Below are 12,860 nucleotides of genomic sequence, written 5' to 3' on the forward strand. Positions count from 1 at the left end.
GGGAGTCCTTGCTTGATTACAGGGTCCTTCTCTGCCTTGTTATCCTAAGTCCTGCTGCTTCTTCCGCACCTTGCCTTACAGGCTTATTTCCTCTAACACTGGCCATTCCTCCAGCATGTCTTACTCCAAAGATGGACAAGTAAAAAAACGTTGATGGCAGAAAAGGTGTGCAAGGATTGGCATTGGAAAGAGGGAGGTGAGCACTGTCTCTGACTTGATTAAGAATGGCATAAGATGGGACAAGTGCCTGACTTAGCATAATAATCCTGATATTGACTAGAAGGGACTATTCTATTTTTTTCCATGCAGTGTATTTGTTCACTACTTGATCTAGGGGTTATTTGTAGATATCCAGACTTTCTCTGGCCACTGCACTCTCTTAACAAGTAGGGAAAGGGCAAGAGGTAGAAAGGAAGAAATAAAGGGACCTCTGATTCCAGACTAGATTTGGAAGGGAAGTCATAGTTGGTTGGACCTTTTTCTCCTCTTTTGGCATTTGCTTAGCCTTTTCTGATTAGCTAATGGTATGACTCTTGTACCTTGGGAACTGGTAACCAATCTAACCGATTGATAACCAACCTTGTGCATAATGGGGCTATTGCTACTGGAGCTATTTTTTTATGAACCTTGTAGAATTCCAGAAGACTCTGTTATGCTGAGAATAATGGGATTTACTATTTATTCTGGGTTCTCTCCAAAGCCAACCTGCCATTTACAGTAACCAGTGGTCATTTCCATTTGGCTATAGTTCAAGAAAGTCCCATATCTCATGTCCTGCTTCTCGGCCCTTAGCTGCCCATGGCCAGAGCCCTTGTCCTAGAACCCAAAAATAGATGTCTAGTTACTATATCAAAAAACAGGTAGTAGCTTTTACAGAAAGTCTCTTTCATCGGAGTGTGGTTGAACCCATCTTAGTCAGTGCCAGCTGTATTCTTCTTCATTCTCTTCCCTTTGGAGGCAACAGCTTTGTATTGGGAGGAGAGCTAGAATCCATATCTATTCTCTTCTCACCACTTCTTATAGCTCAAGAGTAACTTAATTCCCAGCTAACATCCATTCTTTCCAATGATTATTCAAGCCAGAAAGGGGTGACAGTAAGAAGATAGATTTGGGATTATAAAATGATATCTTCCAAGGTACTCTGACAACTGCCTCTCCCTCCTGGTCTTACTACCTCCCTGCAGACTCAGGTTTCAACTATCCTCCTATGTCCACAAGCCAAATACCATGGGCTACTATGCCAGACAAGGCCTCCAGTTCTTCAGGCAGTAGCACCTGGGAGTACTATAGGCCATGATTGGAGCAGTACAATGACTAGATTCTAGCCATGAGCAAGTGCAAGTAAGGTTCTAGATCAGACTGCCAGCTCCACATTTCAATCCTTGCCTACTCACAGCCACTTCTTGTTTTGTAGTGATACACTAACAGTCACAAAAATGGATATAAAAAAGGGAGTAAAGAGAAAGTGGAGGGGGCAAAGAGTACTTTGGTAAGTTTCAGCAGACTAGTAGTAATAGAAGAAAAATTGTTTTTTGCTTGCTTCAGACCCTACCTCTCTGAGCTAGGGGAGGCTTGGGGCCAGAATTGGGAGAAGGGAGATGGATGGAATATTTTCCTATCTTCCTTCAAGCTGTTCAGATTGCTTTGTTTTAGGAATTCAATTTGAGCCACAACCACCCTCACTCGGTGGAGTGGGAGACATTATTTGCAGGATTCTCTAGTGTCTGGGAGAGCAAAGATTATGATCCTCTGTAAGAGGATCCTTAACTATCCATTTTTGTTCATGTCTTCAGGACTAGAAATTTATTATCAGTGCCAAAAGGAAATCCCTCATAACTCCTTCACTTTCAACTCTAGGTTCAATCCCATTCTAAAATTGGAAGATTCATTCTAACTAGAGGTGCTTCGTTCTCAAAAGGAGTTGAATATCACTGCATTTGTTTTCCAATTGATCTATAAGATTTGCTAGGCAGTCCCCTGCATCGAGATAAAATGTGGTTCACACATGGAGAGGAGATATAAAAAAAACCCTCCAAGCTTCAAATCCTCTCATTGATAGGAAGGCTCACATATTTTTCACAATTCTCTCACTTGAATAGAATCTGTCCCCTTGGAACTATGTAGTTACAAAGAGAAAAAATGGCAAGTTCTTCTCTACAGGTCCAAGATGAGCACATGCATAAAAATAGCCTGAAGATCGTGGGCAAACAGTGGCTTCTCCAGGGCTTTCTGGGCCATTCCTTAGGAAAATGCTCACCACGTCTTCCAACCCCCATTCCCAGTAGGAATTAATTTATAATGAGCCAGGGTGAATCACCAAAAGGTAGTCAACCATATAGTTAAAGTTATTACAATATCTAGCATTCATTTGCTTACTATGTGACAACACTAATTGTGCTTACGTGCATTTTTTAATTTAAAACACACTACAACTCTAAGAGACAGGTACTATCACCATCCTCATTTTACTGATGAGGACTCAAAAGCTGAGATTTAGTGACTTTATATTCAGTAAGTGGCAATAACAAAATACAAATTCTGGTAATATGATTCCTAAGCCTGCTCTCACAATCACTATAATCCCTGCCTCGGGATATTCCGTGACTTTACTTCCCTATAAGCATAATAACAGGAAGTAGTCTTCTGGAGGTTAGCTATGATTAGGGAGACCTATTCCCAACTATAAACTACTCATAAGCCAAACTCTTTGCTGGTAATGTATTCCTTCTCAGAAACGAGGCTTTATAGAATATGTAGTGAGAAAAGCACTAGTTTAGAAATCAAGTGACCTTAGATCTAGGTTCACCTCAGCTGTATTTGCATTGTGACTTTGAGCAGGTCATGTTCTCTGGACTTCAGATGCTTCATCTTTATTATGAGCATTTACATACACAATTCTAACTACTCTAATGAGAATTACAGGGGTAACTCCCTTGTGCACCAAAACAAAATAAAATCCAGTGGAATTTAAGTGGAGGGAGTAAAACCACCACGCTATGCAGATGACACTATCTGCATAGTAATAGAAGAGCAGGTTCTCGATCTCAAGCACTATTGCCAAATGTCCCCAGGGAGTGGGAGGAGGACACAATAGCTCATTGCCATAGGGAGATCCCACAGCTCTTCCTCTATTCTCACTATAATGCAGTTGGTCTTCCTGGGATATTTTCAGAAGGACTGACTGTTAAAACAATTCTGAAAGGAAAAGGGGTGGAAGTTTATTCTAGGCCTGGGGGATATATCTAATCGTTTCTTGTAAATTACAAAAGTGAGGTCCTCACAGCTCATCTTACCTGTTACGTTCCTCTTCCACTCCACGTACTTTTCTTCCAGAGAAACAAAAGTTTTTTCAACCTACCCACAAATACTGCTTCCTCACCGCGTTCCCCCAAAAGTGACAGGTTCTATCTTAGTTACCCACCTGCAAGGCTGCTCAAATCTCTATTTTTCTCACCCTACTTTATGTTCCCTTTTCCCCCTATCTTTCCTTGTGCATTCAAATCATGAGGGCATGCATTCATTCTACCACTCTAGAGAAGAGTCACGATTTTGAAACAGAGTACACATGCAAAAGAAACCCGAGTGGGTAAATGGAACATTAGGAATGCTGGTGCTGGGAGAAAGACTGTGGCAAAACCAGGGACAACTGGCAGTAAGAACCCCTCAAAAGGTCACCTTTACCAAGCCCAGGGAAGCAATATGGCTGAGAGGTCAAAGGTATGAGACCTAGTCTTATGGTTGCCTAGCAACCATGTAACTGTCTTGGTGGTCCGTCATTTTGTATAATTCCTAGGAACTTCAATTGGTCCTTCAATTGGTTTTCCTGGCCCCCTTCATCTTTTTTAGAAGTTGCATCTATAACTAGAAGTTTTCCTGCTCATTCACTCACAGTAAATAGAATGGCTGGCTCAATTTTAGACCCAATTTAAACTATACAACTTTCAAATGCAAATGATAGAAGATTGCTTAAGTCTCCTAGTCCCAGTAACACTGCCTTTTCCAAAGAAACATAAAGGAGGAAAACGTCTCATGATCAAGGGAAGAAGAGTAACTTGACAAGAGGCACAAAGTAATCTGTGGGTATGGCTTGGCCTGGAACAAAACAAACATAACTAGGGGCGCACAGTGGTCACCCCATCCTTACCCCATAAAAAGAACAAAAGCGGGGAAAATACTATCAAATGGTTTGACATTTTATAAATACTCCTGCTGTCCCTTTAAAACTGCCATGTCTGACCTTTCTTCACTAACCAGAAGACATGGTGCTTTTCATTTCCTCTCTACTAGAGGATTACACCACAGAATCAGAATGTTGAGGACCAAGGGTACCACAAACCTAAGCATAAGCACAGCAAATATGACAAGGGGACTGGTGAAGTCAGGCCCTGGTTATCAGAGCTGCCAACCAAGTCAGAGCCACGGATTACACCCAAGGATAACTTGATGAGGAACTTTCTAACCTCTCCACTGGGTTTTCCCACCTACTTTCCCCTGTCCCACACAACTAGCCTTGAAGGGAAAAAGAAATAAGCAAAGTCTACCCAGACCCATTCCTCTTCAGAAGTAACACACCAGGATATGGGTCAATTTTATCACCTCACACCCTACTCATTTATAAGAAGATTTGACTGAAACACATAAAGCAAGAGTTCTTCAGGCATGAATATTACAAGCACATTTACTGGCATCAATATTAAAAGCACATGTACTGAATATTTAGCACAGAGCAGCTTAAGGCTTTCTGCTAAAGATAGTACTTGCCACCCTAATTGCAAGCAAAGGAGTAGAAACTCCTGCCTATAAACACTGCACTAGCTCACATGCCTATGAAGTCACCGATCTAATATCTGGTTATTTAATCATGCAAAATTCTAGGAACACCAAAGATCACTTCATCTATTCACGGATTGGACCTGTTAACTTCTTTAATTACAGTGATTTCCTTCCTGAATATATCCTACTTCTCACAACTTAATAGTTTTTTTATGCCCTACTTCTATCCCACCCCTGTTCCTCAATAGTTTTTTTGCTTCTCACATGTATTTATTGGGTTTGTGCTTCTCGGTAATCTCTAACCAAAGCAACTGAAGCTAGAAAGAATTGAGATCTCAAATCATTTACCCAAGCTGGGTGATTAAGGTAGCGAAAAACAAATTTTTTTTTTAGGTAACTGTTATGATTAGGAAGGGACAGTGAAGTAAAACTTATATCAAAATACAAAGTTTTCAAAACAGTACATTTTATTTGACATTAGACAACACACCCCCCAATTTGTCTCAGTTGCTTTTGGGTGTTCACTCATCTTGAGCAAGATTTTTCAATCGCTAAAAAACGTCAAGGCCCAGAGATTCTGAATTTCACATCAGTTCATAAGTCAGTGTGTCTTCCATTTATCGGAGCATTTTGGCATAGGTTCCCTTTGAGTTCAAAGGGTAGAGACGAAGTCATTTCCTTTAAAAGCAGATTGGTTCACAACTTCATTTATGCCACAAAAATCAGATGATGATAGCATGTTCTCTTATTCTTGTTTTATCAGTAGTGGTAGTCTTAGGATGCCAGAAACTGCGAAAGGAAGGCTTTTAGTTACTTTCTCCTTTCCACTTCCCAATAATGCACCCCCCACCCCACCTGAGAAAGGGGCATTACTGAGTCCAGCTGATGCCATGTATCAAAAGCCAAACAGTATTAATATTTTGCATGTTTCTCATGCATAAATAAAAATGTACAAAGCAAAATCTAGAAACATCACACCCAAATCCTCCTCAATATTCCTCCCTCCACCAATATTCTGTTGCCATTCATCAATTTCCTTCTGCACTTATGGATGTTATTATTGGTTTGCCATGTAAACTAAAGTTTAGATGCTTTTAAAGTATGTATCAATTACAGTGAACCATAAAGTCCTCTTTCTTTGCAGTGAATTTTTACTTCAGCTTTAAGACAACCTTATGATAGAGAGGTCACACTGATTTAATTAATAAATCCCATAATTATCTAACCCAAGGCTTAGTTGATAACTATTCAGCCAAAAATTGTTTCCCCAAAACTTACAAAAATGAGTGAGGACAAAGGAATTTGTCCTTATCTCAACAATGACCAGTTAACTGGAATTGCATTAAACCAGAAAAAGCAATCCCCAAGTTACATCTGGAGGTAGTAATGCTCTTAAGACCAATCCAGAACCAAGGCAGGCTGCCCTTAGAAACAGCTTTGACCTTTTCTTTCACTCTGCCTCCTATCCCACCCTCTGTGAGTGATTTAAAAATAGAAAAGGTCAAAACCCAGTTAGGCCTAGATTTAGCGGAGTTTTTTTGGTATTTTTTTCCTCCAATTTTTGCCAATTAGTTCTAACTTTTATTATTCTTAAAACGTAAGCATAGTAAAATTGTTAAGGTGTTTTCATTAACTGACATTATCCTACCCTAACAAGTCCTTTCTTGAGCAGGTTTTGATGGTGAGGAGATTTCTAAGGTGTAAGTTAAGAAGCTGTTGCAAAAGAGAAATCATGTCTCCATCACCAGTGTTGCCATGTACTATCTGAAGACTGTTCTTCAAAGAGATCTATTTAGGTAGTGTATACTTTTCAGAATGTAAACGTAAAGAATTAAAAATAGACAAAACTGGTAAATTTGTTTCAAAACCACTTGTGGCTCGAGTATGAGTGGTTTCCCAAGGCTGGTACCAATGACACTGGGGTTTGGAAATTATTTGTTATCCCTCCTTCTGACCAGCACTGGTCACAGCTATTTTTCATGAGGGATGGGCTAGGAAGAATGAAGTGTCTATTATAAGGAGGGTTCCTGCAACTTAAGGAGCAAGCTCAGTAGAAAACCCTGCTTATTGTAGTGGCCAGAGTGGTAGAAGAAATATGGAGTAGGAATTAAGCCCCACGATGTTATTCTGGGACTAAGCTATGCCCCTAACCAGAAACCAGACCAAAGGCAAAGTTTTAAAAGTTCTCTGGGGAAGTATTCATTTTTTCATGTCTCTGGGGCCAACTGAGAACCTAGCAAAGAACTTTATGCACAATAGGCACTCAAATATACTTGTAGAATGAATGAATAAATTAAAAAATGAATGAACAGTAACCCCTCTTATATTCTAGTCTCCAAACCAATTAAAAAGCAAGTGTCTTTCAGTCAAGATCTTTTTTGTTTTCTGTCTAGGAATTAACACAATGCCTGGAAACAGACACTTCTGCTTAGTGGAGAATTTCATTCCATTTGTTCTTTGTTTTAATTGCATCTCCAAGACAGATTAAGCGCCTTTTGTACCACATCTATTTCATTTAGCATCACCTTCTTCAATGTTTCTAAGAATGAATAAAGAAAAAGTTCTCTCTTATTCCCACTCTACGAAACATGCCAAAGAGAAGGTAATCTATTTAATCATTCCTTCTCAGTGTCTTAATATCACTGCTCCTCAATGATTAAGTTTTTTCAACTAATGAAGAACTGTAGTCTCTTATTAAATTTCTTCTTTTGTTTCCACGATAAGCTAGTGAGCTTAAAGTGCATTTTCATCTAGGTCTTTTAAATCTCTTCATTCTCCTCAGCACTTAAGAAGAGTACTTTATTCAGAGTGAATACATTTTTACAAAATACGGAATATCTAGAATCTTTTTTATTGCTCAAGTGGCTTCTTGACTCTAAGCCAAGCCAATGAGCAAATACTTTTAAAACCAGTTGTTTCATCTTAATTCTCATCTTAAACCATTTAACTATAATAAAAGGAAAACGTTAAACTAATGAATTAAAGGATAAAACTTGAGCCCTTTTATCAGTCTCCTAACTTCAAACTGGGTCAATAAACAAGTGATGTTAGGACTTTCTAGAACTAGGAAAAACGTCTTCATTTTATAATGAAAGAACCATGCCTTTTTTTTATCCTATCTCTTAATTTCCAAGGCAAATCCATGGCTTTTCTGGACCAAACCTATTCAACTAATTCATATAGCATAGTACCTTCCAGAGAACATGCATTCAAATATTTACTCAAAAATCAAACATGTTTTCATATCTTCAGCTATGGTCTGTGATCTAATGCTCTTTAGACTAGGCCCATTTCACTTCTCTTATGCTCAGGACCTAGAATGATGTATTCCACATAAAAGATGCTCTGTTAAATTAATCTAAAAGCAAACCAGAGCCATTTATTTTTATGCCTTTAACATCTCTAAGCCAGGCCAAGGTGGATCTAATTCACCTCCATCTTCAGCATTCAGCATTTAAAAAACTGATGGAGAACCACAACATGTTGCTTTTTTAAAAAAAATCCCATCTGTTCACTCAGGCCAAGGAGCAAGTAGCCTTCTGACCTGGATTTCATCTTTCCACCTAGCTCAGCATTTAGCATACTGCCTTGCACAATTCTGTTTTTCCCATGGTTTCATCATTGAATAAGCTTAGCAGTGGTTAAGTAACTTTTAGTCTGGGTCTCACATCTATTACCTCATTTCCTCCCGTGAGCACCCCATGAGGATAAAATCATTTTTATATTCTAGGTTATGTGCAGTTCTGAGAAAGTAATTAGTAATCATTCATTAAGCCAACAGTGAATTCCTTTTATCTGTATAAAATTGTAAGTTTTGTAAAGTTACACATAGATTTCTGTTGCTGCAAGTTCTATAATAATGCTAATAAATTTTTGCATCCCCAGTTGCTATCTCTGGGGATGAGAGAGTAAATAATTAATGTTCATTCAGCAGATATTGCTTATATATGTATGGTAGTTTAAGACTTATAAATTGATTTTATACATTATTGTCTGCTACCCAGGACACAATAAAGATGGTTTATCTTCACACTCTGATGCCTAGCAAGGAGATTGGCACATAATAGACAGTTATCATCCAGCCTTGCATTCATCAGCCATTTAATCCTTTACATATTATAATCAGAGTGTTGAATAGTTAACAATACTTCCTCAAATTTTTTCGGACTTTTTTCATAGTATAATGATAACTGTGATAAGATTTTATAAACCACATATTCTGCACCAAAAGAGAAAATCAAGTTACCTTCGTATGGTGCTTTTGAGTTCACAAAATGCTAACATACTTTATTCTCAGCTGTAGGCACAATAAAATTATAAATTTATGTTTATCTTTAGTGCCTGTAACAATGAGTACACATACTAGGCAAGTGATATTAATTCATTCATTTAACAAATATTTAAACCCTCAGTTTGTATAACTATATTACCTTTCTCATAATGGGTCAACCACACAATGAGAATTTTGTGGTGACAATGCCAATCTCACAAAGTTTTATTCACAGAGAAAACATCTAATGTCTTACATTTATATAGCACTTCATAGTTTAGAAAGTATAATCTCATTCATTACATTTTCCTGTAACATAGGAAAATATACTGGTAATAATTTAATTTGACATCACCAGTAAAGTCTTGATTAATTAAAATAAACAATATCTAATTCCTTACATCTAAATAATATAGGACAAAACTTCCTTCTCCTAACTTGGGAGCATTATCCTGGATTTCACAGTACCCAAAACAATAGTTGGCACATAAAAGGCAATTAATATTTACTCATTCATTCATAAACATGTAGCCCACTGGTATTTATATAGCGCTTTAGTTTACCAAGCACTTTAATACATACTTCTTATCTGAAATTTTTAATTCTATAATGGGAACACATTTTTTTTTCTTTTGACATCTGTAGTGCCTAGCATAGTATCTGGCACATTACAAGTGATCACAATAGCTTAATCCCCTGTGTCTGCAGTATATTTTATAGTTTAAAAGCAGTTTCTAGGTGTTTTCTTTTCTGCTACCTAGAATACTGTATTTTTACTCAAAATCACCACAGCAGCAGAAACACAATGGCCACAAATATATGAATTACTCACTTATCAAACACTTCATTCCTAATATCTGCATAGTATTACATACTTTTGATAAAGCACTTTATTTACACTTTTTAAAATCTTTGTATCCAAAGTGCATAGCACAGTAGAATGTATATACTACGTAATCAATATTCATTCATCAACTCTGAAATTTGTAAGTTTTTAAATGCTTTGTAGTTTACAAGGCACATTCACATATTTTTATTCGGGTCACCTGGATGTGATCATAAATAATCACTGCATCCTTAGTGCCTAGCACAGGGACAGGTGAACAGAAAGAAATTAATATTATTCAGTATACAGTCCCTGGCATTTACATCCATGGTGATAAACTATGGCTCACAGACCAAATCCACTTGGTTCGCAAGCTAAGAATAATTTTGTCTCTTTAAAGGTTGTAAAAAGATGCAACAGAGACTATATGGCCCACAAAGAACTAAAATGTTTACCATCTCACATTTACCCTTTACAAAAAGGGTGTGATGAGCCCTGCTTTGCATAACGCTTCACAATTGACAGTACACTTTCAAATGTTAGCTGTGCATGGCCGTCAATACACTATTAATGAGAACACCTTGCTTTTTTCTGTGTCTTTTGGTGCTTTCATATATATTCTCAATCATTTAAATTTTTTCCCTCATGGTAAGGGGGAAAAAATCAAGGAAATGATTAAACTTGCTAAATATTCCCAAGTTCTCTCACCTTTAAGCCTAGAGGTGGGTATTAAACCCAGGGGCAGGGTTGGCAAAGTCTACCAAATTATTAGGCCACTACTACGAGCAGGGAGTTCAGGCTGTCTCCTTGGGGCCTCACTCTGTCCCAGGCCCAATTATCTTTTTTTGTAACCATCACTAGGAATCCCAAACCCCAGGAATCCTGCTCACCCAAGCTCAAAGAAGTAAGGTGTTGCTGGTTGGTGCTTCTTAGCAGGCTGGGACATCTGTGTATTTCTTGTCTAATTCTTCTCATTAGCCTGGAGCATCTCTTCACATTTTCTCTAGATAGCCTGGCACTGTTTTTTCCCCCAACAGCCTGATATTTTCCTCTTCTCGTCAGCCTAGAGCTTCTGAGGAAAAGGGAAGACTGAAATACAGTGTCATCTATATGTCTCTTTCAAGTGGAGCGGAGATGAAGAGAAATGGAAGTTTAAAAAAATACCAAAAAATTAATAAATGGCTCAAAACTGTGACTAAAAATTGGCTTAAGATTGGCCCAGGCATAATACTGCCGATCTAAAGATATGTTTCCTTAAGGCAACAGGAACATCAAAAATGATATCTCAAAAGAAGTGGGCTTAAATGGAGATATGAGAACTGGAAAGAGAGAACTGAAAATGTCCAAGAATAGGAAGAATAGCAATAGAAAAGAGGTGAGCCTCAGGTTCTCATCATTGAAATTCCTCTGGTCTTGGGGCTTCTATTCTTCCTGGGTTTTAGATCATGGGCCTCCAGCTTCCTGCTTGATTTAGTCTTGAGATATATATGTCTCTCTGGGGCCTTCTGTCCCTCTGGAGAGGCTTGCGTCTTGGGTCTTTAGTCTGTCTGGGGCCTTCTATCTTTGGGTCTTAGGTGGTCAAGCTAAGGCCTTTTGATCGCAGGTCTTAGGCATTGTATCTTAGGTCTCAGGCCTTCAGGCGCTCATATTCTGGGTCTTCAGCCTTCTGTCTAACTCAGAACTTGAGCCTTCCATCCAACTCAGCCAGGTCTTCTATACAATAAGGGCCGCCTTCTGCACATCATGGCTCTCAGGGCTTCTGACGGTCTCAGGCCTGAGGATTCCATCTATCGTGGGACATGGGTTTTCCATTTTAGTCTTTAGGACTCAAGTCTCAAACCATCTGTCTTCTACGTTGGGCCTTCTACCCATTATGGGCCTTCCCCTTCTGTCCATCTTAGGTCTTCAGCTTTCCTTCAGTTTTGACCCTTGGGCCTTCTATTGGTCTTGGATTGTCTCACAGGGCAGCGTGGCAGAAGGAACAGTGCTGCAGTACTTATTTTGATAGCTGACACTCTGCACCTACTGGGAAGGGGTTAGGAAGCCCCTTTGTCAAAAGCACACACAAACACGCACACATACACAGCCACAATAAACATGCAAGGCGAGAGGACTGTATGAAACCAAAGAAGGGGAGACACAGACTCATGAGGAGACTGAAATATTCAAAGGTGAGTAGAAGGGAAAAAGCAGAGAAGAAACAAGAGAACAGAGAGACGAATGCTGAAATGGAAAATCACAAAGAGCAGAGATACTGAAGCACACAAAGCAGGAAAAAAAGAGAGAAAATGGCCCAAGAGAGGCAGAAAGGATATGTAGAAAAGAGAAATGCAAGATAAGGAGTAGAAACAGCAGAAAGGAGGCCAGAATCAGAAAAAAGTGAAATGTCAAACCAACAAGAAAGGGAGAAAGTGACAAACAATCAGAATTCACAAGGAGAAAAAGAAGAGAGGTAGACATAACAAGTAATGAGCAAAAAGCACACAGCATGTGACTCAGAGACACAAAGGGAAGAACAGTGAAAGAAGAGCCAGATCTAGGAGAGCACAGGGAATCAGTAACAAAATGAAAAGAGAGAGAGATCTAAGACAAGGCACAGACCACTCTTAGCAACAAAAGAAACAATGAGACAAAGATACACAGAGAAGAAACTAACAAGAGAATTATAGAAATGGGTAAGACACACTTTAGATAGAGAAGAAAGACCAAAGACGTTCAAGGAAGAAACAGACAAGCAAAGAAATACACACTTTTGAGTGAAAGAGATAAGCAAAGGCAGACATTCAGAGGAAGAGGGTAGGAAGTAGAAGAAACAAGATACAGCGAGGGGCACAACAGGCACATCACAAAGAGAAGACAACAAAAGAAAACCAAAAAGTGCATTAGTAATTACAATAAGCCATCATTACTACCAATACTACTTATATTACTGACAATAATAATAATTATAACAATAACAATCACCAACATAGATGTTCTTCCACTTACAAA

The 12,860-nt window shown here is 38.6% G+C and overlaps 1 long non-coding RNA gene across 5 annotated transcripts in view; it reads right to left on the reverse strand.

The window, feature by feature from the left end:
- Positions 1 to 5,222: 5,222 nt before the first annotated feature.
- The window catches only part of LOC106827471 (uncharacterized), a 35,867-nt gene continuing 28,229 nt past the window's right edge, over positions 5,223 to 12,860 (reverse strand). For 3 of the 5 annotated variants that reach the window (XR_011499820.1, XR_011499823.1, XR_011499821.1), the window contains one exon: positions 5,223 to 12,618. This is a non-coding gene — a long non-coding RNA (uncharacterized lncRNA). The remainder of the gene's footprint in view (positions 12,619 to 12,860) is intronic. The other 2 variants (XR_001397135.3, XR_011499822.1) reach the window with 1 other exon arrangement.

Source organism: Equus asinus, chromosome X, assembly GCF_041296235.1.
Source record: "Equus asinus isolate D_3611 breed Donkey chromosome X, EquAss-T2T_v2, whole genome shotgun sequence".
NCBI classification, from domain to species: domain Eukaryota; kingdom Metazoa; phylum Chordata; class Mammalia; order Perissodactyla; family Equidae; genus Equus; species Equus asinus.